Raw genomic sequence first — 27,988 nt, forward strand, 5'->3', positions numbered from 1 at the left:
GCCTTCGGTCAGGGACCAGAAGGGGGAAGAAGGGTTTTTCCCTTTATCAGTCACTCTCACTAGCCTCCTGCATGCTCAGCGCAATGACTTTCTCCAGACTTTCTCTAGCTTTGTTACCCAGGCAACATGACTCTGCCTTCCCTCTCTGCTCCTGCCGGCCAAGCCACCAGTGTCACGATGGCCAATCGGAAGGCAGCCTGTATGGTTTGAATGCCCACCCTACAGGTGCAAGGTGGCCAGCTGTATTTGGAGTACTGAGGCTGTCTTAGATTTGCAGAAACAGTGTCACAATCAACGTGCGACATCTGCAGTGCGCATGGGGGTTGGAGCCCTCTCTGAGACCAGGGGAAGGTGGCTGCAGAGTTGCTCATGGGTGTGAATCCTGACTCCTCCACTTACCAGTTGTGTTACATTGGGGTTGTTGCTTAACCTCTGGGTGCCCATTTCTATAAACCGAGGAAACCTATATATGATACAGGGTTCTTATAAAGACTCAATGAAGTGATGTTTGCAGAGCACCCGGGACCTAGTTGCACCCAATAAATGTTATTTTCCTTCTTTCCACCTTTAAGAAGTTCTCATGTCAGCGTTTTGGGGCACCTTTTTTGTGTGTCCATATATTAGTGGGCACAGACACAGGAAGGAGTAGTTAATATTTAGTTTTCATGTCACACAGATGCAAACCCATCAGGGACTAAGGACAGAGGCACCATTAAGTTAGTCATCAGCCCATCCTGGGTATGAACAAATTCCTCTGGCATCGTCTTCCCTGTGTGCAGGCCAGTTGGTATTCTGTAAGGACAGGTTTTCAATCTATAAAGATCAGGTGGTTTTGCTGTGAACCCATGGGGTAATTGAACTCCTTCTACATTTACACACACACTCACACACCCCTTCCTGGGGCCGGGGGGGGGGGGGAGGAGCAGAAACCTAGGACATCTGCACAAAGCAAGATGTCGTGGAAACCTTTCAGTTTACTCAAGAGAAGCCGTTTCATCACAACTTCAGGAGGGCCTTCTTCTCCTCTTATTATTAATAGGAGGTGCTAGACTAAGCATTTTAGTTGAATCTTTTCATTTTATCACACAGCAAGCCCATGAGGTTGGCATTTGATTACAGGTAATTTGCAGAGAGGGACCTGGGGCAGGAAGGAGCGCTAATCCGAGGTTACAGCGTTTGCACCAGAGCTCCAGCCAGGTCTACGTACATGACCTCTGTTCTCCCCTCAGGTGAGAGCTGCTCAGCCAGCCACCTGCAAGTCACCTGATCTTATACAAGTGGATAAAAACTTCCAGCTTCGTATGCTTCTCCCTTCCTTAAGATGACAGACATTTTCCCCTCTCCTTCACACCAAGATCCCCAAAAGGCAGGAGGAAAGTCCACCGTACTGATGTGCTCACATCCCACTGTCCTGGATTCTGGCAGGCAGGTCGACACTTTACCCACCCTGCTGGGGACGCAGCCACAGGGTCAGTAGTCTTTTGGCTTCAGCAGACGGGCCGGGCCCTGGAGGTGTTGGGTGCACAGCATGAGGCCTGGGTGCTGCAGTCCCTCTCCCTGCTCAGGGGGCACAGCAGAGCACCCAGGGGCGCCTGAAGGTAGGGACCAGGGCTGCCATCTGGCCTCCCCTCTTACAGTTGTGAAGGACCCAGAAAGGAGTCTGCACTGTGGCACGAGGAGGAGGCTCCTGCCCTTAGAGGAGCCAGAATGATTAAGTGCCAACTCAGGGACCGGTGTGAGCCCAGCCCCGGGGGGTGTGTCACATACAACTGCAAACCTACACAAGGCACAGAGTTTATTCTTATATTATTTATTTACTTACTATTATAGCATTTATTACTGTTAACTTACTTTTGCCCCACCCTGTACTTTCTGGGGGCTAAAAAATAATAATGTTTTTCCTCTCACCTTCTAAGTTCTTCTGCTAATAATAAAATTAACAGAGATAGATTCACAGGAGAAAATCAAATTCTAATACATGGGCATGGGGAATTCACATAAGCATAAAAATTCCGAAGACAGTGAGGCAACATTGGGTATACAGGACATTTTGGACAAAGGAGAAAAGGGGGAAATGAGGCCTTAGGGTTCAGAAGTGACTGAGGAAGAGCAGAACATACATGGCAGGAAAATCCTTCTGGGCAACTCAGGAACAACGGCACACGGGGCACCTCGCTAACTGGCCCTGCCTGAAGCCCTCTTATTTACCGTACTTACTTCAAATTAGGCAAAGGCAAACCTCCTAAGATTATTCCCTTTCCGAAGCAGATTTTTTATCTGAATCTCTGGGGCAGGAACGTGGGGGAGGTAAAAGGTTCTTTCTGAGCCTTGTTTCTCAATAAACAGCTTAAAATCAATATCCCGAAAAGGCAGCTCCAGGATGGCAAAACTTTGGTTCCCTTCAACTTATACTAGAGAAAATTCTTTGTTGTTTACCTGAAAATCAAATGTAACTGTATTTTATCAGGGAACCCTAGTTGGGGGCCTACTATGCACCAGATGTCACTCTACATTCTCTTATTCGATCCTCATACAGCCCAGGGAGGGAGTGATGATTAAGTGATATTGCCCTCACTGTGCAGATGAAAAAAGGGATACTTTGGCACGTAACCTGACTTGCTCAATAGGAAACTAATACCCTGTCCAATAACAAGATTTGTCTTTCTATGTATTCAAACGGCATTTCTCTCAGGAAAGTTTCCATTCTATTTGGTTTGGGTTTGGGTTACATGTATTTACGTATTTAATTTTATTGATACTATTGTGAGTGGAATATCTTTTCCATTATATTTTCTAACTTGTTTTTGCTGACATATAAGAAACTATCATATGTATTGCCATTATATATTTATTACATTACTAATGTATATGTGTGCATTTATGCATAGATTTGCATGTGTATATATGTGTATACAGCACCTGCATGCTATATGGATCTCTGATGCTTCCAAAAGCTGTTTTAATAATTCTCTTGGTAGTCAATCCTATCATCTTCAAATGAAGGTAATTTTGCCGCCTTCTCTCCAATATTTAGACACCTTGTTTAATTATCTTGCTCATCGTATTGACAAGCACTTTTAAACAAGGAGAAAAGAGTAGCACTTGTCTTTCTGACTTTAACTGAAGTGTGTTTAATTAAGTTTGAGATTTTAAAAGTACATTATGAATTTTTCATGAGACAGATTATACTAATAGGCTTCCTAATATATTGTTATCTATACATTCCTGGAATGAATTTCCCTTGGTCATGGTACATTCCTTAAAATATAATTGCTGGAATTTATGTCCAATATTTTATTTGATACTTTCCATCAATGTTTATAAATAAGATTGAAATGGGTGTGTGGGTGTGTGTTCTGTGTGCTCTCTTTTCTGTCTTGTGCAATTAGTTTGTGCTATGTTTTTTTGTTTGGGAAAGTGCTTATACTGTGACACATATGCAGTGTTTGCCTTTATATGCTGGGCAAAACCCACAGGACGTTGGTGATGGTGGCACTGGTCATCGAAGTGGTGGGATTGTTAGGTAGGACAGATAGCAAGCCAAGGCAGGGAGAAGGAGGGAGACATGTCCCACCCACTGACTCAGCAGTCCTGAGCCTGGTCTGGTAATATTGCCAGGTGTTCCCACACCACAGGAAACACCATGCTAGCACGGGAGGAGGGCAGCTCTTGCAATTCTATTTATGCCTCCACTACCTGGGAAAGAAAGCCTTTGAAACTGCTTTCATCCCAAGGCTGGAAGGCGGAAAGGGCCCATAGCCCCCAAAGAAGAAGCCCATAAAACAACTTTGGTTAATTGCCTACTTCTGGTAACTGTGTTTTATGAGGGAGTCCCTAGTGCTTACAGAAAGAGCCCATAAATAACTTTGGGTAACTGCCCCACCTTTAATTAACTGCCTCCTGTCATCTATTTGTTTTACAACAAGATGAACAAATGGAGTCTGGAGCAAGATAAGGATTTGGGCTAACAGACTCCCACACATGCCTAAGTTTGGGTAGTCACGACCCCCTGGGAAAGCCGTCAATCAATCAATACATAACTTCTTCACCCCCCAACCCACCAACTACATAAGTCCTCAGAACAAAGGGGCTGGCACACACTTGCCACCCTGGCCTTTGGCCGCCCTTACTTTCACCACCCTTACCCTGCTTTGTCTATGCCTTTCACCTCCCACCTTATCTAGGCCCATTCTCTTCCCTGAGAACATACCACCAATCAACCCTGCTTGCACGCTAATAGATCTGCTGCTCTGTAATTTTTTACTGTGTTGGCAAGAAGAATTGAGTTTCTCCCGTAACACGATTATAGGGTCTCCCCCCATCATTTTCTATAATAATCGAGGATTACTTTTATAATAGAATGTTTTAAATATATACCATTAAAAGAGACTGATGAGACTACATTCACAGTTATCTCCGGAAGGGGACTGAGGAGTGACCTTTATCTTCTCTTTCCTTCTGTGAACCCTCTGGCCGTCACTACTGCTCCCTTTGTGTCCGTGTCCCGTACCTGATGACCAAGAAATACAAATATACATGTTTACATAATTACTTTATTAAATGTTGCAAACCAGGACTTGAATTATAGTAAGTCCATGCAAACAAATCTAAACTATTCTCTGGATAAAATGAACAGGACATTCTGTGGTTATTAAGAGGGGACAGGATGAAGAAGGCTGTCAGTTGTGAACATCCCCCTTTGGAAACTGGAGTCAGATATAAGTATTGCCTCTGCTTATATGGTATAAAAGCAGATGATTTGTCTAGGGATCTCAGCAAAACTAGAAATCTTGCTCCTTTAGAAAGTTAGCATTGTAGGTTCAGTGGGACAAGAGGGATTTTCAAAAGCTTGCAGCCTTGCACAGTACACCTGCAGCCTCACTCAATACACCTACAGCTTCACACAGTACACCTGCAGCCTCACTCAATACACCTGCAGCCTCGCACAGTACACCTGCAGCCTCACTCAATACACCTGCGGCCTCACACGGTACACCTGCAGCCTCACTCAATACACCTGCAGCCTCACACAGTACACCTGCAGCCTCACTCAATACACCTGCAGCCTCACACAGTACACCTGCAGCCTCACTCAATACAACAGTACACAGATATTGGCGTCTTTCCTCCAAAGATTCCTAATCAGTACACCCACTTGGACGAACTTTCTTCAGCTATTAAAAAGAATTGCTGAAGTTGTGTCTTAAAAAGTAACTGTTACATACTGTCTTATTGAATGATTGGGTAAGCCTTCAACTGAAGGCAAGGGCAAGGTTTGGACCATCAGGGCCCTCTGGCTCCTGGGGATGTTTCATCAGCCCTCCATGGGCTGCACTGACCATTAAAGGAGAAACACCCATTATTCAGTCAGTAGAGGAATTAATTTTCTTCCCATCGCCAAAGGATGTCCTAGTTTGTTGACTCTTTGAGGTTGTGCCAAATGCAGAAGTTACAATACCATTGCTAAATCCTGACGCTCAGATTTGCCCTTGTCTCCCTCAAAGATTTGAAGTCCAAGGGTTTAGTCATTGCCCTGAGCAGGAAAATGATAAAACATATTGTTCATTTAAAAAGGTGAAAGTTCAGATCTTTCAAATCACAGTCACTGCAGAATTTCAAGTTGGCCAGATTAAGGAAGAAACTTTTCAAACTATCTCTGCATCTTCCGGGCATTAAAAGTGATTTCAATGCCTTTACGAAACATGTTCACTCATTCAACAGTTTTTCTATAAGCATCCACTGCTCTGAAATTCACTGAGTACTGCCAAACATGGGACTTGGCTGTGACACCGTAAAGAGATGAAGAGTTTTTCTTCCCAAAGAACTCAGTCAGGAGGAGAGACAAATTAAAACAAACAAAAAAAATTACATTGATATCAGGACTCACTGAAGACAAGCACAGGGCACGATGAGAACGCAGAACAAGGATGCCTACCGGCCTCAGGGAAGCTGCTGCTCAGGCTGAAGGGATGACACCAAGGCAGCCAGGCCAGGAAGACCCCATAAGGAGGCCAGGGCCCCTCCTCCTTGAGAGAACCGAGACCACTCCATTTCCTCAGTTTTTACACTGTGGACTGTAAAGTACACATGGATTTCTCAGCTCGTTAGGAAGAAAACATTTAAACTATATTTAAAATCAGGATGAGCAAGTGAGGTTCCTAGGACAGATGATAAGGGGAGGCTTCACCCTCAGGACGCCCCCTTCACCCTCAGGACACTTGAGTGGAAACCCTGAGACTGACTTCCTCCTTATGTTTGCATCCCAGGCAGCTCACTCCTCACCCTGGTCCTGCTGAAATTATATAATTTTTTCAACTGTCAAGAGCATACATTTATCAAAACACACTTCCTTCTTCAGTATCATAATCAACACTTCAGTCTAAGCCTGCTTTGCATTCAGCATCTGAAGAGCCTTGGGAATTGTTCTTGGCCATCAGCAGCGATGCAAAGTATCCACAGTGGCATACTGTTTTCCACAGCCAGGGCTTGTGACCTTGACCTCTATGACGCCTTTAAAATTGACAGCATAAGTTCAAGACCTGGGGAAGAGTCCTGGGAGTGCCTGTGTTTTCTAGGTCCCCTTGAAGCTTCTTCTTCCCTTCATGGAATTCCACATTATGGGAATTAGATGATTTCTCATGAAAGTTAAACCAGAAGCTTTGACAAACTGTCCATTATTCTAACTTCTCGACATTTTGAAAGTTCTGGGAACTACTCTGAGAGATTTGGCTATTTCCACAGCCTTTATGCCATTGCTTGGCGTGTGCAAACATCTTCTGATGATTGTGTGATCTTCCTGAAGATGTTAAATAATAATTAAAAATCTAAATTTAAGTTAAACTTGTCATGTGAGGTGCCATCTGAGCAAACAACCACTGAAATGCATATCTGATAAGCAGATGTGTCAGGCCAAGTTCTCGTGTATTTACAGAGGCCAAGACACTCAAGACAGAGCTTGTTCTCAGCCTGACTGGAAAGTTCATTTTGATAGGATTAACAGCCCAGATGAGCAAGCTAGGGCTGAACGCCTGCTTCTGCACTGCCCATGAACCACGAGTGGTCCTTACATTCATAAATGCTTGAAAGAAGTTAAATAATAATACTTCAAGAACCAAAGTTTAACCCCAGTTGAGTCTGACTCCAAAGTCATGTCTCCAGCTGCTAGGCTGCCTGGCCTGCCCTGGGTCATGGGCGCCTTATGCAGGGTCAGACAGCCCCAGGCCCACAGGCAGTGTGGGGGTCAGAAGCCATGCTATGTCTAGTCACAGATCTGTTTATAAACCACATCACTTCCCTGTTACAACCTACACTGCTAACTCTGAGGTTTTTAGGTAGAGTTTTCAAACTTCCTTCTGTGAAAAGTTTTCCTTAGAGAAGTCGGATTATATCTAATGTCCTTGCACAACTGAAATTGCATGATTCTAAGGAAATGTATAGAACTCAGAATTTTAATACCCAAGGGGATCCCCTTCATGTAATAGAAGAACAGACTAAGTGAGACTCTACAACTTGCTCAAGTTTGGGGAATGTATTCCATATTTAAAACTCCCCAATAGGCCAGCCCAGCAAAAAGGAAAAGCCAGGGACGCTGAGATGTACCCCGAACATATCCATGGAACAGCATGGGCTCCTGCTCTGGAGTGTGACCCCAGGAGAAGGCTGCAGCAGGGTAGCCAAGCCCTGGCTTCACCCGAAAGGACAATGCCTTGTTTCCTGTCCCCTCCAGTTAGCGGGTGCTGAGCTGCAGCCTGAGTCACACGGAGGGGGCTCACTCAGCTGCCCCATGTTACCACTTCCTCCTCCCCAGAACAGGCGCTCTCCACCAAGTGGATGTATCTATAAATGCCTCCACCTACAACTTGCAAGGAACCCTAGACTAGACATTCTGGAATCACTCGCCAAAGCTGGAGTGAGCATTTCCTCCTCAGGGCTCTGGCAGATGAGGGGGTAACAATGGCATGAACATGAAATGCACTAAGTCGGGACCAACGGGATGAAGCAATTCAACAGCGACACAATTGCATCATAATTGCAACTCAAAAATAAAACAAGCCCTACTCCCAGGGTGTCTCGTGCTCCAGCTCACTGAAGTGATTGCTTTGTAAGGAGAAGTTGGCTCAAGTCACAGAAAGAACGCATGCCACCCCAGTGCATCTTCACAACTGGCATGAGCATCTACACCTGAAGTATTTTGATTTATCCCTTTTTTCTCTAAGCAGGGACTTTTGAGAGGTCACCAGGCTGCCAAAGCACGGGAAGAAAGAGCCGAAGAATGAAAAACTCTCATTTTTTTCCTCCTTTGAGTGCTGAGTAGGTCAGTGTATTGGCTCCAGCAACGAATCTAAAATTACATTTGAGTAAATAAAAGGGGACTAAGCCACTGCAGAAAACACATCTCAAACTTCTAGAAAAAGAATAAGCAGCTTGAACTTACTTCCAGCAATAAATCTATGGGAGAGGAACATGCCACAGGCAACCCATCCAGCCCTGAATGACCCTGTGATACCTTGGGGCTTGGCCAGATTAAGGGTCCAAAGAAGAGCCACTCAGTCCTGGCTAAATGTTAGTTTAACCAGGGAAGCTATTAAATTCTGATGTCCACGCTCACCAGCCAATCAAATCAGAATCTTGAGAGTAAGGCTTGGGCATTGGTTATTTTTACAGAAGCTGTCCCTCCCCTCCCCCACCCCCGGTGTGCAGCAGGGATTGAGGGCCATGGGCCTAAAGGCAAGGAGGGAGAGGCCCAGCAAACTGGAGCGCCCGTAGCAGCCACTATAAGGTCCAGACACAAAATACGTATCAGCATTCCCGAGCCACAGACTCCAGCTTATGAAATTGTGTTCCTGGGGTGCTTTTGTCTCTCCAGGAGGCTGGGTGCAGTGTGATGGTGGGCATCTGTTGCTTTTGGAGACAAACATCTCCATGTTTCTTTGGGAGCAGTCCTACAGGGACTGTCCGTCCAGGTCCCCACTGCCTGGCTGAGGGATAGGCAGATGACCCAGACTAAGACTTTCCAGCCCTTTCTCCCAGAGATCAGACTCTTGGGCAGAGTAAAACGGGAGCAGAAAGTGGTTGGAGCTGAGATACGCTGGAATCGGACTATGAGTATCTAAGAGTCCTAGAACTCCCCTGCCATCTAAGACCTGGATGTTCCTGCCAGTCTGTGAGCTGCCCGAGGGTCCAACCGGTCCTTTTTTGCTTTAATTTGCCAGAAATTTAATTAATTTATTTTTGCTTTAATTTCAAGTGCTTTCTACTACTGGAAATCAAAGAGCTCCAAGTGATAACGTTATTGATCAGAGTAGCTCAGGTTATGCCATCACAGTCCACGGGGGCTCAGCTCTGTGTCACCCCCTTGCCAAGCACGCCCCAGGCTAATGGAGCAGCCATCCCTGGATCGAGAGAGGAAAAAGCACCTCAGGGGGGCTCACACTGTCCATTAAATGCTCCGTCCCGGGCAGCCCGTGCCAGCGCCTACAGTTCATTGGCCAGAATCAACCAGAGTTCTCATGGCCCCGCCCAACTGTTAAGTACAACCCTGCAGTGCAGTACTGTTTGCCCTCTGTATCCATTGGTTTTACATCAGTGGATTCAACCAAGTGCAGATTTAAAATATTGGGGGGGGGAATCCCGGATAGTTCCATAAAGCAGAACTTGAATGTGCCACACACCTAGCACTGCATTGAATCTACATAAGTGAAGTGATATAACCGAAATGCAGGTTGAGCTGCCTGCCACTCTGCAAGCCAGTACTTGAGAGGCAGGTGCTGATGTAAAGGAACGTGGTTTATTTGCAGATGTTGGCCATCTGGAAGATGGTGGGGGCGGGTGTCTCAAAGCTCATCTCCTGGGAAGATAGGGGGGCTCACATCTCAAAGCCCATCTCCCCATCTCAGTGGGAGCAGAGGTTTTACAAGGGGGGAGCGGGGAACAGAAAAAAGAGATCAAGAAAGGGGTTTGCAAAGTTCTCTACGTGCAGATGAACACAGTCCCTTCCCATGAGGCAAGTGATGGTCTGGTGCGCCATCCTGGTTTCATCATCCTGGCTTCACGTCACCTCAGCTTCACATCCTCCTGGCTCCAAGGTGGAAGGTCAGCAAATCCCCTGGAGCTGGGATGCCTGAAGGTCGGGGTCTGTATCTTTTGAAGTTAGTTCCTAGGATTCTTATACAAACATGCTGTTCATCTGCAAGCTACATATTAGTCAGTCAGCACTTACAGAAACAACGTGTAAAGAATGGTGGGGTGGGTTCCAATTTCCCACCATCACGGTGAGCATGCCCTGCTGTAGCCTTATGCAAATACAGATTATATGCAAATACTGCACCATCTAATATAGGGAATTTGAGCATTCTAGGATTTTGGTGTCCGAGGGGGTCATGGAACCAATCAATCCCCACCCAGATGCTGAGGAATGACTGTAGTTGGCAAACACCAATAATAGTCTCCAGCTACATTAACCCAACATTCAAATATACTGAAGACAATCACTCTATTATCATTTCAGTAAGTTTTTATGGGCTAACTTGAAAACTCAACAACTACTCAAAGCAGTGATCCCATAAGAGAATATGTGCCAAGTTTCAAGTAGCTGTCTTATAAAATAAGGTGGAATACAAACTGTTAGTAAGTTGGGCTTACTAATAATTGTAGAAACATGGGCCCAGAATTTGACAGGCTGGATTGACTTATTCCACTGTAGCTATGACAACACAGCTTGCTACCCAATTCTCGGGCCCAATTGTGGGGGCTCCTTGTTCATAAGGCAAGAAAAAAGGGTCATAAAGAGTACTAAAATACAAAGCTTTTTCCTTTCTTCCATGGTTGTTTATTTGGTATTTAATATTGTTGTCAGTAAAGAAAAAGTAAATTTTCAAGTATTAGCATGAAGTTTACTGTTCATCTTTACATTATGTATGCAATGCTGGTTTTAAATGCAAATATAAGAGCATTTTACAGGGCCACGTACCATTGGCACCTGGTCCTCTCTTTAATTAGGGCAGAGCTTCATTTGAAAGTTAATGCTTAGCCAAATGTTCCTGCTTGGTTCCCCAAGCTTGTCCCTGCAGGCTGGCCAGAGGAGTGGCGCTGGGCCAGTGGGGCTGAGGAAGCAGTAACTGGAGATTGGGGCACAGCCCGCCCCCCAGGTTTAGTCCCAGCTCCTGCAGAATGAGGAGGGCTGGGAGACCACGCCACTCACTCACCACTCCCACCGGAACTCGGTCTGAATGGCCTCTGCTGTTATTATTTGTTGGCAGATTCTGCTCCATTCCTTCAGCATAAGCACTGGCATCTCTGAAGCTGGCTTTGTCTCCCACCCCATTGTTCCGGTCGGACTGTATTTCTGCATTTCGAGGCTCTTAAGAACTTCATGAAGTAGAAGGGACAAGAAAAGGGGCAGTCAGACAGGACACACTGATTGCACTATACTCGCCAGTCCATCCAGATCCAAGGGGCTGCCGCCTCTTGAATAGATAATGAAACGCTAATGCGCAGCTGGGCCCCCTTGACCTGCTACCTTGTTGTAACAAGCTAGATAAAGGCAGTCCTTAGGAAGGCTCCCGGAACACAGGGACGAAACACTCTAAGGCATAATTTATACTTGCAAGTATTATGTTAAAAAAAAAAAAAAAGTCAGTGTATGTTCATTGATGGTGACAAACGTACCACCGTGGAGCTGGATGCTGTTGCTGGGCGGAGGTTTGTGTGGGAGGAGAAGGGGATATGTGCCAACTCTCCCTACTTTCTGCTGTGTTTCTGTGGACGTAAAATACCTTTAAAAATAAAATTCATTTAAAGACTAAAGAAATGAGAAGCTATGAGGAGAACTTCCTATTCTAAGTCGTTTTCATAGCTCAGCCATTATTACTGTGTTCACGTCTACTGTGGGGATGAAATGAAATGAAACCTAACGATGAAAATATTCTTTATCTTTCAGCAGCAGCTATTTGCATGTGTAATTTGAAAGATAAGTATTGTATTAAAAAACTGGAAGCCATTGGCGGGGAGCTGCTGTGGAGCCCTGTCCTGTGGCTGCACTCTGCGCCTGGGACGCCTTGGGTGTGGGCCCGGCTGGCGCGCACTCTCCCCAGCGCAGGTGTCACCCTGCGCCCAAGCGCCAAAGTTGTGGCCGAGCTCTTCTCATTTGTCATCAACAGACAGCAGTTTATATCAGCGTGGCACACATCCATCGGAAACCTGCACTCAGGAATAGAAATATGGCCTCCCCTTACTTGCAACTACTACTGATCCTGAGCTCGGGAAATGCCTAATGTGCTGGGTCAGCTAAAAGTTCCATCCAGAAACTAGCGGTCATCACCTCAGACACAGAAAGTGGTGAGGTCCTCCAAAGATGGCAATTTGATAGTGAGTGTGACAGGACTGCCAAAGACGACAGTATATGCAGGAAAAGTCTCAGAAAGCGATCCAAGGTGAAATCTGCTCAGTGACCAGACAGGTCACAGCTGCTGTGGCATTTCCGGCACGGTTGGAAGTTTCTTGTTCATTTGACCTGCCCCTTTATACAGACAGGATTTGGTTGTACCTGAAAAGTGGAGAGTCAGGCCACAGTTCATTACCAATTCTGGGCAAGTCCATCTGCATTTCTTCACTACTACCATCCCCAAAGGGCTTCGTGGCCTACAAACTCCCTGTCCATGCCCGAAAATGAGATGTGAACAATAATATAACTCTCAAATATACTTCTCCTGAAACCAAGTCACCTATAGATCGTATGTTTTATGTCATTGGTTAGTTTTTGGTGAGAAAGGCTTAACATGCCTTACTGAACTCTGTGTAATGGTTTCATTTTGGGTACCTGTTTTACTTTCCAGGGGCTGATGTAACTTTTTGCACACTGTTCAAAAGGAAACCAGCGGATTACATCAGCACTGTAACATCAATTCCTCTGAAGGTGGTAACTGGAGATAGAAAATCTTTTGTTACAAAACTAAATGCCCCCTAAATCAGCTGTTTTGCTCAAGTAGCTTGACTCAGAATATAGGCAGGGAGGTGTTTAAGCGTGAAACGCAGCAAAAGAAATCTGAATATTCGGAACATTTGTTTAAGTCCTTCAAATAACTGATAATCCAAATGACAAAATGTTGCTATTAGGTCCCTTCTCCATTTATTTCATTTGTATACTTTCCAAGTTGAAAATATCTCCAATTACCTGGTTTTAATGTAATAACTTAGTGTTACTATTGTTTTAATTCCAGTGATACAGAACTCTTAATAATGTATTTTTTTATTTTATAAAATCAAATTTTAAATGACAATGATAAATAAAACTACATGTGTATGTTTAAAAAAAACTGAAACTCTTCATAGTTGCAATTAATTAAATATTTGCTGTACCTTGAGCTAAGCACTTCAATTATCTCATGGATTCGGGGAAAACAACTCATATCAGGAAAGTGCTATCATTACCCTATTTCACAGAAGAGGAAACAGGTTTAAGCAGGTTAAGAAAATTATATCAAGTCCCACAGCCAGTAAATGACTGGCTGGGAGATTAGCATTAACTGAAGAAAGAAGAAATTAAAGGAAAGAGGAAGTTATCAAATATTTTTGCCTAAAAGTAAACAAAATTAACATGTAAAAAGCTTTTTAATTAAAGGGGAAAAAACCCAAACGCCTACTCCTACCTCTACCAGGTGAACCAGCTGTGGCTGGGAAGCTTGGAGGCAAGGGGAGAGAAGAGAGTAAATAAAAGGACATAGAAAGTGGGTGTCATTTTCTAAGCAATACACAGCTTGGGAGAGGGTTAAAATACTTCTGCCAGAAAAAAAAATAGAAGCTACGTTTGGAGAAAGAATAAATGACAGAAAGGAAGGATATAAGAAGAAAGAAAGAAGTATGTTAATGTGTGGGATATTTCATTTATGTGACTTTCCTACTGGAATTAATTGGCTTCAACAAAATGATAGTTTATGATGCCATCAAATGTGCAGTCAAATATGCTGTTATTTAAATTTAATTACATGATCAATTAAAAACCTGTAAATAGTTTTTAGTTTTTGTTTAGTGTAGATGTGCCATGCTTGCCCTCTCTCCCCCCCGGGAGTCCCTACCACCTCCTCAGTCAGCCCCACGGGCCTCTGGGGGGTGAGCATGCCACTGCTCAGTGCCCAAAGGTTTGTGTTTGGGGTTCACCATGGCCCACATGCAAGCAAGCGGCTTCATCGGGTGCTCAAGTGAAGACACAGTCACCTGTCTCAACGCAGGAGGAAACATAAGCTGTGTTTGTCTTACTGAGAGACTACGCAGGTGTCTTCCCAACGGGTTTTCAGGAGGAGCCTTAGTTTAACTGGAGTTTTGCCCCACGTGCTATTGCAGAAGGTAACCCTCATGTATGGATGGACGCAAGAAGCATCTGCCCTTCCGCTCCCCACCCAAATGAACCGAGATGCTAGAACCACTCAGGACTGTGAGATGAGACCTTAGGAGAAGCCACACCCGATACCAACAAGTCCTCTCTTCTCTGTTCTCATTAGCACATTCATTTTAAAGTCCACGTCTTCATTTCAGCAATGTTTAGCAAAATTACACCGGTACCTCCGTTATCCCGATTAGCAAATGCCACTGAGCAACTAGAAAAGGAGGAAACTTGGGTTCCTGGCAGGCCTCTGTCTCACGGCCTCTGCATGACCTCGGGCAAATCGCCAGCCTGACTCTCAGATTCCTCACCAGGACACGTATAAGTGGGTCAGATGACCTACAGCCCATCTAGCTCAACACTTCTTTTGCCTCACAGGAAGCAAAAGCTGGAGTTAAAAAGAACTTTAAATCTCAAATGTTGACCAGCATATGAACCTTGGGTATTCTCCCCAAGACTGATCACTCACACTCACACAGAAGAACACACACACTTGCTCACATGTTCTCAGCCTCTACCCCACATGTCACATGCAGGCTAAGAAAGCTGCATCACACATAGAATAAGAAAAACAGTCTCCATTGCTGGACTGGACTCCTTGAGAACATCTTAGCTGAGGAGGAGGAGGACTACACTACCTGTCCTCTACCTGTAATATGATTGAACTGCCCAATCTATATCGACTCCTGTTGTAACTGTTACAAAACAGCAGAAGCACTAATAGACTGATGAGCTAACATTTCACTGCTGAGCAGTCACGGAGAAACCGGAGCAAATTCAGAATGTGTGAACAACCACATGGTCAACAACTCTGAGAACGCCACACCCAGTACTCACCGTGTGAATGTATCAGTCCCTGAAGCACGGTAGAGCCCCGAGTCCTACCAGGGGCCCTACTCAGATTTTTATTTCAGTTACCTTTTAGTTCTCTAATCTGCCTTAGAGTTTCTGAATTACTTATCTCTGGAATTTTTAATTAAAGAAGTCAAGGGATGAATAACTTTACAAATTAAGAATAACAATGTCTCATCTAAGGATTGTCAGGTGGTAGGTCGCTTGCAATACCAATGATGTGCATATATTTGGTTTCTAGGTTAAATCACAAGAGACTTATTATGGATGATAATCATCATTTATAAAGAGGAAGGATAAACAGCTACTACATCTATTTGTTCATATCAGATCCTAAAAAAAGTAAAATGTACAAAAAGAAATCTTTCTTGTCTACATCAGTATTTAGATGTTCCTGTTGGGAGAACCTCAACCTTCTGAAGTCTCTCTCCCACCCCTCTCTCTCTCCTTCTCTCTCTCCACAGCCCCCTCTTCTTCTCTCTCCCCTCACTCTCTTCATTGCTATCATGTAAGTGATTGTGGCACATCCTTGCTTATAAACAGGTGAGCAGGTGCTGCCAGGCCTCTTATGGCCCCACCTGACACTCAGTCACTCTCCCAAAAACAGTGTCACAGCCACCCTGAACTACTCAGTCATTCGTCTCTGGTGTCATGAGATCCCTTCTTCTTTGTGCCTCTGACCATGTCCCTCCCTCTGTGGGAAAAGTGCAAGGAAGTCTGCCTCCTTCCAGAAAGACCTGAGACGTCCTCCTCCCATCTTCTCAGGGATTCCTGGACTCATTCTTTGGAATACTTGCAGCCAGCAATCCCTCCAAGCACCAGCTTCCTATTATCTCTGGCCACTGGCCCAAAGGTGAGCCCCTCTGGTTGGCTCTTCACCTACACTGTAACCTCCAAAGAGCTCTGAGCTTCCTTGCCATTGACCAAACTCCTACTGTTCCCCTCTCTCCATAGCGCTTACCCAAGTCCTCTAGAACTTCATTCCATGGTAAAGTCTCTCTCATCCACAATCATGTGACTAATGGGTCCTTTCCTCCACCTCCTCAGGTTAAGTGAATCCTGACCCATTCCCACCAGGACGACCGCTTCTGTTCTGTAGATGCCACTCATTCACCCTCATCCCACAGACTGTACCCAGAAGTTGGGAGGAGAACCCTAATGTCAGTTCCAGATGACATTCAGGCTGATGCTAAACTAGCTTTTATACCCTACTTTGTCAACATCAAATGCCAACCTCTTGTCATTCCTCCTCATTCAGGGAGACTTTGGCACATAGCTTAATCTTACTTTCCACCCCAAATCCTGCAGTTGTCTTGGGTGGCTTCAAGATCTTAGTTCTTTGATCTCAAGAGTGTCCTCTCAGTGTCACTTAAGCCACCCTTTTTTTGGCTAACCCCTGGACCTTGTCATCACCCAGAATTGCTCTACCTATGAGAAATGAAACCCAGCAGCCTATTCTGATCCCAAGTTATCACTGTTCGTTCCAATTGCTGTCACCACATCTATATTTAATTTCTGTAAGACCTTCAGTATTATGATTCCTCTGTTTTCTTCTCCACCAACCACCTCCTGTTCATTTCTTTTAATTTTCAAAAATTTATTGATGAGAGAGGGAGAGAGAACTATTTCTTGTTCCATTTATTTATGCAGTCATTTGTTGATTCTTGTACGTGCCCTGACCCAGGATCAAACCTGCAACCTTGGCGTATGACGATCCTCTAATCAACTGGGCTACTCAGCCAGGGCCAACCCCCTCCTGCTCTTACTTCTTCCCTATCAAATCCAGACTCCATGACATATTGTGTCAATCGCCACCTTACACATAACCTCAACTCCACTGCGAAGTTCACTGCCTTGCCATTACACTCATCTGGCAAAATTCCCCAAATATGGATAGCTCCACCTGCACACCCCTACTCCCCCAACCCTACTTCTAAACCCAAGCTTCCAAGGGAGCCTACAGAAATGTCCCTTAACCTTGCGGTTGGGCCACACACAGTTCATGGTCTCCGACTGCAACAGGGCCTGCAGGCCAGTCCAGCAATGCTTCCAAATTCTCTGCTAGGCTCAGGCAGCCAATTCAACTTCTTCATTCCTTAAAACTCCTACCCAGCCATTTCTCCCCACCCACCCTTTACCCCTTCCAAAGAATAGCTCACCCTCAACTTCACAAGAAAAGAGAAGTCATCAGAAGGGAGCTGGCCAGGCCATCTACAAGCTCACACACATCTATACCACAGCTTGCTTCCTCCCCCCAGGCCCAGGGGAAGTGTGTTCCACCTCTTTGGCTCAGAAATCCATCAATTATCTTTTATCTCAGCCCCTCTCTCTCACTCGCTCCTTCCTGTCAGCATTTAAGGAGGCTCAACTGGCTCCCAGATTATAACAAAAATGGAACTCTCACCTCCAAGCTGCTCTCTGGCAAGTACCCTTCCCTCAGTGGACAAAAAAGGGGCCACATACTAAACCCGACAAGCTCCAGGGCAGCCTGAGTGGTGGCATGACAAACTCAGAGACTTAAAGTAACAACATGGGATGGTCTGAAATTAAAGCTCCTTCTTAAAAGTGAATCATGGCCTATAGTCATGTCTTAGGCTGGTATCTTCCTTGACACAAGTCAATCTTTACCTTAACTGAGCCTGTCTATTGTCTTTTTGCATCTACCATAACACACCTTTGTCATGTCAGAGTGATCCCGTTTTTCCAGACCCCTCAGGGCACAGTCTCCCACCTGAACCCAGACCACAGCCCCTCACTGTCATCTTGTTCGTCCCCATACCATCTTTATGCGCTGTGAATGTTGTTCACTGTCCTGTACCTGCCGATGTAGAAGAAGTATTTGTCTCTTCATTTTACTTTTCATCCAATCTCAGAGATTTCCCCACTCTGCTTTCTCCCTCCCCCCTAATCTCCCACCTCCTTATGCCTTCTCCTTTGAAGCTAATGTATAAAATAAGGTGCAAAACTGCCATTCTCCAAGCTTTTTCTCAATCCCTCGAGATTTTGCTTCCTGGCAATTGTCTTCAGTTCGGCTCAAATAACTTGTAAAAATTCTCTACAGGTTGATCCATCTCTTACGCTGACACTTCCTGATGCAAGGATTATCCACACTTTTGTTCTCCATGCCCTCTCCTGCCCTGGACATCACAATTAAACTTTGGACCCAAGCACTCCTTCAAGGAGCTCTGAGCCTGGTGATCCATGACCCTCTTATTTAGTCCAACAGACACTTGGCTGCTGCCCCGCTTGGCTGCTCCCTCTCTCATCCATAAAGTACTCTCCTCCCTCGGCTTCAGGAACACTCTCGATTCCCTCCGGAACATCCTCCTTTCTAGGACGTCTTTTGCCTTTCCCTTAAATGTTGGTGTTCTTGGGTGCCTCTGTTGGAATCTACCTACTTAATAATCCCTTAATAATCCCTCAATAATCTCATATACTCTGATTGTATATCTCTGGCACTTAATTTCTTTTTCTACATAAGATGCTAAGTCATTTACTTTGCTCCCCCCCCCCAGATGATTACATAATCTCTGCATTTAATTTTTGAACTACAGAATTATTTTTACATGGATACAGGTATAAAATACTGCCAAAAGAACAAAATGAAATGTGCTCCTGATGCGATCAATGTTTATATCATTTTTACAATGAGAGAGTTCCAAAACCATGGTAGGAACCATGTTTTAAGCAGTTACTGTGTGGCAAACATAGGTGTAAGAACTTCATGGGCTCTCACTGAACCTACCCAACAGTTCTGCAAGGTAAGTTGTATTGACCCCAACTTTCAAATGAAGAGACTAAGACTGAGAGAGATCATACAACCCATATAACCTGCAGGAGCACGCTGCTGATCGGTCACAGGGCTGGAATGTTATCCTGGTTCTGACGGAAACTGAAGCCCGTCTTCTTTCCACCCACATTGCTTCTCCTATATGGGCGTTTCTATTCCTGTCCAGTTCAACAATGGGCTTCTCAACAATGCTGAAGAGAATATTTGTTTTTATGACATGTAAACATTATGCAACATTATAATCAACAGCAAAACCACCAGAGATTTTCCCTAAAATCAACTTTATAGATGACATCCCTAAAAGGGATTATTCCATGCCTGTGCCGTGTACTTTTTTAATATTATAAGGTTTCCTTTATTAAAATGTATTATATCAGGCCCTGGCTGGTGTGGCTCAATAGTTTGAGCACTGACTTGCGAACCAAAAGACTGCCAGTTCAGTTCCCAGTCAGGGCACATGCCTGGGTTGCAGGCCTGGTCCCCAGTGGGGGGCATAAGAGAGGCAATGAATTGTTTCTCACACTGTCGATGTCTTCCTCCCTTTCTTTCTCCCTCTCTTCCCCTCTCTCTAAGAATAAATAAAATCTTTAAAAATAAATACACAAATAAAATGTACTATATCAAGATTTTGTTTATAAAGCTGTCTTGTAAGGAAATGCTATTTAAAGTCAGTTCTCAACTTCCTTGCCATTAGAAACAATAGCAATACCAAGCTTTATCTTTCAAACTCTGACCACAACGTGTTGTGAAAAACTTCTAAGATCTTGAACTTTTCTCCAGCCATCGAGCCTACAATGGAATACCAGTGAAAACCTGAGCGGTCACTGGAAAAAGACTGTAGTTCTCCAGTGACTAAATGCACATCCCTATAATCTGCATATTTTTTGACATTGCCAGCTGATCACAGTCTTGACCTCTGCTGACCTAAAAGCCAGCCCAGACTTCAAAGGAGGCAGCTTTGGTTTCTCACTTCATAGGAAACATAGTAGTAAGTCCTGTAAATTTAAATAAACAAGATTCAAATTATTTCCAGAGAAAAGTCAGTAGAAAAGCTTTTCCTCCCGAGAGGCACTGGGAACGGGTAGAAGTCTGCCGAAAGTTTAGTGGTCTTCCTCTAGTTTGAGTGAGATGAGCTGAGCCTCTCAAACAGGTGGCAATGCTCTTCCATTACTTGTGACAGCCTCTCCTACGTAAATTTAGTTTCTCCTCAGGCACTCCCCAAAGAGCTCCGCTCCACGCGCACTGGTGGACACCTGCTCACGAAAGCAAGGCGTTCCTGGAAAGCGAAGAGCCGCACTCTGCCCCTGCCCGGGTTGATACCAGCTCAGCGAGGGACCCTGGCAAGCAAAGAAATCTACTGGGCGCCTGCGTTAAAAATCCAGTCCTGCATAAGCCAGACCCCTGCCGGAGGTCAGGGAGCAGTACTTCCCGTCAGTGTGCGTTCCTTCGGTGCATCAGGCTCCCTCCCTCTCTTCTTTCCCTCCACTTTGTCTTCAGTAAACCCCTTCTTTCCGATTTGTTTCACCTCCTCTCTGGATTTCTACCTGGGGGAGAGCAGCGGGGAGCGGGGAGTGGGGTATGGCACAATAACCCCTTCACCGGTAACAAAAGGATCTGGGTAACTAAAGTGAGTAGGAAAGGGGTGAGGATGCATAAAAGAGACACGCCTCACTTTACAAAGCTTACTTCGAAAAGGAAAAACCAGCAGAACCGTTTTTTTTTTCCAGGTAAGTGAAAATCAAGAAAAAGTCCCTGCTCAGCAAAAGCAAAACACAGAACGGTGAAGCGACATAGATGCCTTTCCAAAAAATCCCGGCCACAAACTTGTCCTTCTGGCCCTCGGAACCAGGAGGCAGGGCAAGCCACCCTCCTGTTAAGCAGGAACGGCAGCCTGGCGTTCCTTGGCTCACTGCAGTGGCTGAATTAAATCTACAAGCAGCAGCGCTTCATTTCCGCTCTCAACACTTGCTCAAAGAAAATGCGTGTATGCAGACCCAGAAGACATTGATCTCCTAGGAGAGGGCACTCGAACACGTCCATGAGTTCAATTCACAAGTCACGCACTCGGTGAGATGTTGAGGATGAAAGGCCAAACCTGCCCCTAGTGAGTCCCAAACCGGCCTAAGAAACAGGTTGGGATAAAGCAACTCTAAGGCAACAGGAGGTTAGACTAGGGGGTGGGTGCAGTTGTGTGGGAGGTGGGGTGTGGAGAAGGCAAGGGGCAAAGAGGAGGAGAGTGTGGGAAAGTGTCTCAGAAGTGGTCACACTGAGCTGGGTTTTCTCCCTACTTCCAGAGCCAGGAAGCAAATCCCAATCTTTCAAAATTCATTGGTCTAAGTAGAACTCACAAAGACTTGAAAAGAGCTACATTCTGTAAATATGCAACATCCTAATTAGTGGCTGTCCTCTGAAGCCAAACAGGGCGACTGGGTAGCAGACTTCAAAGCCACTCGTGATGACAGACTGGGACACAGGAGGACTTTAAATGAGAGTAAACCCTGGCTGAGCCACATATAGCTGGCATCCCAATTATCACCATTGCTGGCATGCCTAATGTATTCCCTCGTAAAAGTCTCTTTCTTTTTGTCATCCCACAGCAAGATAAGTCTTTCTTCAGTAGTCCTCAAAGGGAAATATTAACAAATTCATTAATTAAAACATGCATGTAAACTTGACCCTGAAAACTATCATTCTGTTTGAAGTCAGTAAGTGAGCCAGTTCTTGAATCCAAGTCAAATATTTCCTAGCAGGGTCTACCTTCACGTAGGGCCAAAGGCCAACTTTATTTTAAGCACAGATACTTAAACAAACGTTCATCCTTCAGAATGGAATTATAACCTAATAGTTGATTCTAGTTTAAAACAACAGACTAAATTTCTATCTTGAGCTTATTTTTCATCCATTCCAGCATTTATAAAGCACCCACTATGTACACAGTAGGGATGGAAACTGAGCTTTCTTCACCACTTTCAATCCCTCACCGTCTACCTTGTTTTCATCCCAGCACTGATAAACCACTGACATTGTATTACAATGCACTCAAACGGACCTCCCTGAGGGTGGGAGCTTCAGACTGCTATAGCATGAGGGTGGTAACTGCTATAGCCCCAGGGTCTAAAACATTGCCTGGTGGAAAGCACTTACTCAGATACTGTTTGCTTGCTCAGGTGAAGGGAGGAACCAGGAATTGGACCATGTAGTTGACACAGTTACAGAACACAGCAGCAGCTACAGCATTTCCGTATGAAGGGAGTCGATGGGTGGAAGGTAGGAATGGAAAGAAGTGATGTGCCTTAAAACTGGTTTGTGCAGCAAGCACAATGTTTCTACTAAGATTATGTGTTGATTTGATGATAATACTGGAGACTATGGGAGAGCAGCTAAATTCCTGCCACTAAATGGATAAATGAGTAAAAGAGTAAATGTGGCTGAATAAGTATCAAAGTTCTAAAATAACATAGGAACCTCTCCATCAAGAAGTCACATTCAGCAGGGGGATGGGACACACGATGACGGACACGGTGGGTGCACACAGACATACAGCAAGCGTTACAGAAGCCCCAGAAAACCAGCCACGAGATGAGGAAGACAGGTGAGGACCCGTGAGCTGAGGCTTACTCTCAGAGTGGGAATGTGCCACGTGGCCCATTTGCAAAAATTTCCCGTAGTTCCCTCACACACACAGAAGACTTCCCCAGCAATCTTAGCTTCTCAAGGTTAGATACAGGAGCACAAATTCTCAACCAGACTGGCCGGGTTCACCATCCTGAGCCTGCCATTTACTTACATGTGTGACCTACCTCCTCATCCCTGTAAGCTGCAGACAATAAAATATTTATACCTAATCACAGGATTAACATGACAATTAACTGACCACAAATGTACTTAGAGCAGGGCCTGTCATGCAGAGTAACATCAAATGTTAGTTGTAATTATTTTGGTCATTGTTTTTAATGAAAGAACTGCTGTTATTGTTGTTATGGACAGAGTAGCGCGCCTAAGGATGAAATAAATTACCAATTATGACTTAAAGGCAGTTTTAGTTTCCACCCTAGGCAGTGAGGTCAACTAGGCCCACACCAAATGAGCACCAATAACCAGAGAGAAGGCCAGTTTTAACAGTCCAGGTAAATCTTGCCCCTAAAACACACAGCACAGCTTTTAATGGGATGGAAAATCTGAGTTATTTACACACATACACCATAAGCTCAGGTAATAGTCAGATATCACGTAGAACAGAGGTTCCCAATGAAATAAGAACTTACATTAATTTGTAACATTCAGCCCAGACTCAGAATTAATTCGGCATTTTAGCAACTGTCCAAGTGCAAGCTACCTTTAACATTTTGTCATTGATTCTTCGTGCTTTTAAGACCTTAAATGCTACTACTAAATACTCTAAATCACAGAAGCTATTTCTAAACCACTAGATGTAAAATTTTCACATTATCACTGTAAATTTAATGACATTAATATTGAAGGTTCCCTATTATGAAATAGAAATTTCAGGAAGTCAGTAAAAATTCCACAGGTCATTTGCTTACATTTATAAATCAAGCATACTTTGTACTCTTTTATTCATGCAAAGCAACAAGGAAAAGTTTGATCTTTATTAGCACAGGTGTTCGGCTTCTATGCCCAGGGATTTAGATGAAATATCCCCCTAAAATGCTTTTAAAAGATAGAAGTCTATAAAATTAAAAATCATACTTTATGCTTTATTATACCAACTTAAAAGTAAACTGGTTAAAAAAACAGGTATTAAAAGAATATAATCTCTTTTAAACTCATTGTTCTTGCTCTAGCAGTTTGCTTTTTTTTTTTTTTAAAGATTTTATTTTTAGAGAGAGGGGAAGGAAGGGAGAGAGGGAGGGAAACAGCAATGTGTGAGAGATACATTGATTGGTCGCCTCTCACACACCCCCAACTGGGGACCTGGACCACAACCCAGGCATATGCCCTGACTGGGAATCAAACCAGAGAACTTCTGGTTCACAGGCTGGAGCTCAATCCACTGAGCCACACCAGCCAGGGCTGCTCTGCTTTTTCTATTTCTCAATGACACGTTACTCTACGTAATTATTGTCATTTAAGTAGCAATATTTCCTTTGTACATGCGCATATTAAAGTTTCTATTTACGTATTTTATTTTTCTGAAATATACCATGATTTACCATATTGGCTCAAGCACAAATGCAGAATTGCATATAATAGCTGTCACTTATTTTTCATATCACAGAAATAAGTTCCATTTATGAATTAATCCAAATTGAGGTCCTACGTCTCCTTCCTCCTGTTTAGTCTATGACACTGTTAAAACAAGTTGATTTATTATTTAGAAGTTAAACTAAAGCTCTAAAAATAACACCTTTAGTTTCCATCGTCATTGAATAAGAACAGCTGGAAACCACTTATTTGGGGGCCACCTAGTCCTTGCATGCTATGACAAATGTCAACTGACTTGGTTTAAAAGCAATGGTTTCCAAATCCCCTAGGGTCTTAGCAAAGTGGAGTTAGGACAAGCACACAGGCTGGCCTGGTTCTTGGCTCTCCAGCCCTCCCTTCAGCCAAAGCAGCTCAGAGCTCTGGTTTTTTCTGCCTTGTGTATGTTACCAGGTGTGTTTGTTTTAAAAAGACATCCCATGGCCCCTCCACTGCCAGCTTCTTTTTCTAGGAGTTAGTATCATATGCATAGTCCTCCCCTTCTCTATCTAAACAATTCAATCCTAAAACCATCAAGTGGGCCAGAGCAGGACACAACTCTGTGCACAGAAGTTTAGAACCGCAGGCGAGGGTGGGCATGCTGCCGGGGACCAGAGTCAGGGCCCAGAGATGGCAAGGTGTTCACACGGGTTAGTGGCCTGACATGGCTAGTTGGAGCCCAGGCAGTGAGGGGAGGGCATCCCCCCATGTAGGTGGCTCAGCGCACAGTTCTATATCCCACACACGTGAGGAGGGCATCCAACAGGGGTAAGGTTCAGGGCCTGGTGTCAGAGCTCAAGCGGTGTGAGGAGCACACTCAGGTACAGGAGCAACTCTGTGAGAGTCAGAGACCAAGCAGAGGAGTGTGTCCTTGTGCGTGGGAGGCCCAGAGTGGGATGCCACAGGGCATCCCCACAGAAGTGGTCCATTGTTGAACGCTGGAGGAGCTCAAGTGAGGCGTGGAGGGTACCCATATGTGAGGGAGCCCAGAATGAGATGCTGAAGACCAAACAGGATGAGGACACACCAGAAAAAGGCCCAGCATGGAGTCTCAGGGTCTAAGTGGGCACCCGTACAAGGATTAGCCTAATTTGAAGTGTCAGAGCCTATAGTGTTGTTAGAATTGGAGGTATCACTATGAAGTCATGGATTTCAACATACAGATGTAAAAGTTTGAATATGAATGTGTGTATGTATATATGTACATTCGTATGTTCCCTAGATGTGTCTCCTAGGCGTGGTACTTTCCCCAAAGCAACAAGCAACACCTAGTGCCCAGATCTTTGATCCTAAGTACCACTCTCCACTAAAGAAATCAGGGCTCTTTGGAGAAATGGCTAATTCTTGGGTTGCAGCAGGGAAAGTTCAAGGTAAGTCCAGAAAATGTTGTTGTAGCAAAGAAATAGCAACTAAAGATATCAAGAGGCCACAGAAGACAGCTTGCCAAAGGCCAAATTAGGGACAATCTGAACACCAAAGTAAGTTATGATAATAACAGGTAATGAAGTACACAGTACCTGAGCCAGCAGCAACAGCATCACCTGGACACTTGTTAGAAATACAGATTCTTATGTCCTGGCCCAGCGCTACAGGATTGGGAACTCTGGACAAGCCCTCCAAGGGATGCTCATGCACACTCACATTTGAGAAACACTGAACTCGAAAACCATGAGTCCATAAAAGAAACGAGTAAAAGTTTGATGAGGATTAAGATATTTACATCGTCTCCAAAGTGCCATCTCACAAAATACTTATTATAAAAAAAAGTAACTTTACAATGAAAAAAGGTCTGGCACACACCACATTAATCAAGTGACCAAAGTTAACATAAGTAATAGTACAAACTGAAATTGGGCACCACCTGATGTGATAAAAGAAATCGTAACTTCTGTGATATTTGTGTGGCATATACGCATAACCTGATTTTTTATCTATCTTTTTTAAAAGATTTTACTTATTTTTAGACAAAGAAGGGAGAGAAACATCAATATGTGGTACCCTCTCACACCCCCCCTACTGGGGAGCTGGTCCACGACCCAGGCATGTGACCTGTCTGGGAATTGAACTGGTGACCCTTTGGTTCGTAGGCCCATGCTCAATCCACTGAGCCACACCAGCCAGGACTCATAACCTGAATTTAATAAGGAAACATCAAACCATTACTGAGGCCTCCTCTACAAAATCACTGGTGCATGTGTCTTTAAAAATATCAAGATCATGGAAATTAAGGAAAGAACAAGTTGCTGTTCCAACTCTTTCCAATAGTAGTAGACACATTAAAAGTGCTCAATAAACATTATGGAACAAAGTCTGCCTTAAGTAGCTCTGGAATTTTGCCTTGAGTCATTAGAATATTCCATTTAAACTTAAAATTTTACCCTATTATTTTGTAATAGATGATCTTAAGTCAGAATAGTTTGAGTCATTCTTTCTGACAGTAATTGGACTACAAAGCCAAGTTACATTAAGGCAGCTCCCAAAAACAATAAACCGTGTTCAGCACAGAGCAGAGCGTGTTTTCTGAGCATGCCTGCAGTATAACCAAAGGTACAGTTTTATCCTCCTGACTTGGAAGGCTGATATGAGCACACTGCTATTTTACTTGACTGGAAATCCACTAATGAATTGTCTAATTCACTAGGAAATAGTTCCACATCCTAATTCTGGAGGTAATATTAAGGAAATGTTCTGCATAATCAATAACCAAGAGTCCTCCTCCGACTCAGAAGAAAACATGAATCTTTGTGATTTTGCATTAGGCAATATTTTCTTAGACATAACAACAAAAGAAAATAACTGATAAACTGGACTTCATCAAAATTAGACCTTTGTGCTTCAAACAATGCCATCAAGAAAGTGAAAAGATAATTCATAAAATGGGAGAAAATACTTATAAATCACGTATGTGATAAAGGTCTTACATCCAGGCTATATAAAGAACTCTTACAATTCAATGAAAAAAAAAACCCAACTCATTTAAAAGTGAGCAAAGGATCACAGTAGACATTTCTCCAAAGACATGCAAATAACCAATAAGCACTTGAAATTATCAATATCATTAGCCATTAGGAAAATGCAAATCAAAATGAGAGACTTCACATGTCATAATTAAGAACAGTTTAGTGTTGTGAAAGACGTGGAGAAGTTGGAACCCTCCTACACTGCTAGTAGGAAAGTAAGATGGTGCAGCCACTTTGGAAAAGCTTGGCAGTTCCCCAAAAGGTTAAGCACAGAGATAACATATACCCGGCAATTCCACTGGTAGGTACATGCTCACGAGAACGAAAACACATTCACACAAAAGTGGTACACAAACATTCGTAACAACATTACTTATAACAGCCAAGAAGTGGAAACAACCCAAATACCAACTGATGAATAACAACGAAGGGCATACAATAGAATATTGGCAATAAAAAGTAGTTCTCACACACGCTACATGAATGAATTTTAAACACATACTAAATGAAAGAAGCCAGAAACCAAAGACCACATGATGTATGACTTCCTTTGTGAAATGTCCAGATAAGGCGTATCTATAGAGACAGAAAGTAGAGTAGTGGTAGCCTAGATACTGGGGGCTGGGGAGTGACTGCTAATGGATGAAAGGTTTCTTTCAGGGTGATGAAAATGTTCTGGAAACAGTAGCGATGGTTTTAGGGAATATATTAAAAACCATTGAATTATACACTTTATATAGGTGAGTTGTATGGTACATGAATTTTATCTCAAGAAAGCTGTTACAAAATGAGTACAAAAGCATACAG

The 27,988-nt window shown here is 43.9% G+C and overlaps 1 pseudogene; it reads left to right on the top strand.

Moving 5' to 3' along the window:
* Nucleotides 1–11,952: 11,952 nt before the first annotated feature.
* Nucleotides 11,953–12,670, top strand: LOC112315719 (mitotic spindle assembly checkpoint protein MAD2A pseudogene; annotated as a pseudogene).
* The last annotated feature ends 15,318 nt before the right edge of the window (nucleotides 12,671–27,988 follow it).

This window comes from Desmodus rotundus, chromosome 8 (assembly GCF_022682495.2).
Source record: "Desmodus rotundus isolate HL8 chromosome 8, HLdesRot8A.1, whole genome shotgun sequence".
Lineage (NCBI taxonomy): Eukaryota > Metazoa > Chordata > Mammalia > Chiroptera > Phyllostomidae > Desmodus > Desmodus rotundus.